Source organism: Ovis canadensis, chromosome Y (genome assembly GCF_042477335.2).
Source record: "Ovis canadensis isolate MfBH-ARS-UI-01 breed Bighorn chromosome Y, ARS-UI_OviCan_v2, whole genome shotgun sequence".
NCBI classification, from domain to species: Eukaryota; Metazoa; Chordata; class Mammalia; order Artiodactyla; family Bovidae; genus Ovis; species Ovis canadensis.
Genome location: NC_091271.1, coordinates 10,843,737 through 10,846,862, shown reverse-complemented (window position 1 = coordinate 10,846,862; position 3,126 = coordinate 10,843,737). Strand labels below are relative to the sequence as shown.

At 51.6% G+C, this 3,126-nt stretch overlaps 1 pseudogene; it reads right to left on the bottom strand.

The window, feature by feature from the left end:
- Nucleotides 1-676: 676 nt before the first annotated feature.
- Nucleotides 677-1,885, bottom strand: LOC138431243 (testis-specific Y-encoded protein 1-like; annotated as a pseudogene).
- Between the last annotated feature and the right edge of the window lie 1,241 nt (nt 1,886-3,126).

Genomic DNA, 3,126 nt, shown 5'->3' with positions numbered 1-3,126 from the left:
CAGCATGGGGACACAAACAAAAACAGGAAACACAGGTGTTTCAGGAGATGAAAAAGACCACATCCAGCAATGTCAGAGATGGCAACAGTAGGTACCATATCCTGCCCTTGGGGCTCCCAGTTCACCTTCGCCACGAACTCTTCCATATTTTCCCAAGGCAGCCTGAAGCTGCTTCCAGTGCAGCATGTTTGGCGGTTGTGAGATGCCAAGTGGTGAATGTGAAATTCACAGAACATCCCAAAGTCAGCACAAAGGTGCACTGGGAACCCAGAGAGGACACCTTTTTAATGATAGGCCTTCCCAGGTTAAAGGACAGGAGTGAAGTGCCCAGGCAATCTCAAACTCAGTGAGCAGCAGGAGGCCAGGTGATGGCAGGACCGATGGAAGAATGATTCTGACCAAGATACTTAATTCACCCTGCCTCTAGTAGTATCACCTTGACTCTGGTGTTGCAGCCACAGCTGATATGAGGGAGACTTTCTTCACTCACGGACACAGCAACTCTCCAAATACACAGTCTCAAGATATCACCTGCTACATGCACGACCCAAATTCAGGCTCTACAGCCAACTTGCATGAGTCTGAGAATCCCCATTTGGTAAAGGACAGTGTCCTGGATACTACACAACTGTCCCTTCAAGACCCACCTCTGGACCCCTCTCCACATATGTTTCTGTCAGTTATTCTCATGGAAGAAACTTCCTGCCCAGGGTACTACTTCAGGGGGGTCATCCCACACATTTTCACCAATGATCTGCTGGAAATACTTGCGAGGTTAGCCAGCAGCCAAGAATTCCAAATCAATTGCTAGCTGTGTGCAGGCCCAAAGCAATCACACTTCAGCAATCCTGTTCGATTCTGGGCAGTTGCAACCTGACAACCAGCTGAGAAATTTAAGGCTCCTGGTGTCCAGTCTGTGGCTGGATGCTCTCCATTTGAAGTCCCAGAACCAGTGGACAGGAGTGGAATGACGTGCCCTATACCCTGTAGAGAGTCAAGGGAGATGGATGTGAATCCCACAGGTGGACAATCCACACACTTGCACACCCACACTCATCACCCCAGGAACCACAGTTTATAAGTGATGTCAAGGTAATTCTACTTAGTGATCACCATGTTCAAGAAGTGGGGGTGGTCCTGAAAGGAAAATATCACCTTTCAGTGGGACCATGGATGGCTCCGCAACTGCACCTGACAGTTTAGGGAGGAAGGAAAAGGTTCCTATGCCTCCTCCTCCTCCTGAGCAGTGGACCCCAAGGAGCAGCAAAAAGGATACAGCTATGGCCCAGAAGCAAGGGATGCCCTGGATGATGGTGTTCCTCTGATCCAAGTCAGGCTTCCTCCTCTGATGGTTCTTGTACATGAACTGGAAGTAGGCCCTGCAGTTTTTCTCATGCTCAGAGTTCAGTTCCACCTGCAGGGCGGCCAGTGCCTGCACTGCATCTTGCCCTGGAAGCTCAGTCATGCTCCTGTGCCTTCCTGGCCCTGGTCCTCCACCAGCATCCCTATTGCCACTCCTCATCTGTCTCAGCCTCCACCTCTCCGATGACATCTTCCACAAGAAGCTGGAACAGCCGCCTGATCCCCACCATGTCTCCGTCCACCAGGGGCTCATCGTCGTCCATCGCTTCCACCCTGAAGAGGGTGGCCTCTTTTCCTGGCATGACAACTGGTGGCTGCAAGGTGACAACTGGTGGGTGCAACGTCCCAGCTGCACAAAGCATCAGGATAGCAGGCCGACAGCCCCAGTGCCCTGAACCCCGGCACTCACAACTAGGAAACTCCAGGGTCCCAGAATGCTCCCTCATTCCTCTGACCATCTCTCAAGCTCCTCTTGACCCTGGTTATGACCCTAGGCTGGGGCAGATGTGAAGGGATGGGACATAATAGCACAACAAGTGGTGCAAAAATGTGGCTCAGGCTGCAGTAATCCTGTAGGACCCACTAGCTCTCTGGGAGCAGGGAGTGAGGGGGATGTTAGGGAAGCTGGGGCTGGTGTGGGTGGAGTGTCCTGAGGCTGAAGAAAGGGGTGGCAGACAGCATAGGACAAGGCAAACGGGCCCTGGATAGATCAGCGAAATAGGCCTGGCCCTAGGCTGAGAGCCACGCACAGGCTGCTGGCCCAAATCTAGTCCAATAACTGAGACCATGGTGGGTGGCACCATTATGGAAATTCTACTGGAGTGGAGGGGATCTTCTGTGGTTCCTGGGGTCCAGCATGCCCACGAGGCATGTTCTGCTCCACAGAGGTATTGGATTTTGCATCTGCCGCTACCCCAGGTGCTGTCACTGACCCGGCTCTGGAAGTTCCAACCAAGAGTTGCTGCTCTGCAGTCCGAACAGCACACTTCTGTGTCCCTCAGGACCATCAATAACTGGGAACTCTCCCTGAGTATCCAAAGGATAATCAGGGGCACCATGTGGCTGGATACTCTTCTCCGTGGAACAGAGAATCTGTTGCTGTCTGGATGCTAGGGAGTAGGGAAAAACCCCACTGTTTGCTACAGTTGATCTCCACTGTTCAAGGACTCCAGAGCCTTAGGGTATAGAGCTCACTTTGTTTCTCTTTATCTCTGCTTCTGGCATAGCACTGTTTTGGGCAATTCTTCTATGTGTGTACCAAGGGCTAGTGTCTCTGTGTCTCCACCTCTCTAAGTGGTGCTCTTGCTGTCTGCCACTCCCTGGACACCAGCGCTCATATGAGAAGATTATCCATGTTGTGAAGGCAAGCCCTTCTCCTCCTTAGTGAGTTGCACCCATGGGAGATCAGACTTTGCTAGTCCACACGTTCGGAGAGTGCTTTCTCAAACTTGAAAGCCAAAAGTGGGCAGTCACTCCTGAACTGCAGAAGGGGCTGGGTGACCCTCCCTTCTTTTTTGGAAAGATGTGAATGCTTAACAGGCCTGAGGTGGCTTGGCCACACTTTTCACAGATGGAGAAATAGGGCATGCTCTGTGGGCCTGAGAGAACTCCCTGAACATTATTCAAATACCTGCCAGGGAGATAGTAAGATCAGCTCTCCATTAAGTTCCATGACCCACCGGTGCTTGAGACATGCATGTCTGCCGATTTACCCTATTGATGCCCTTTCAAAGTGGTTCTGTTCTTCATGTGAGAACACAATCC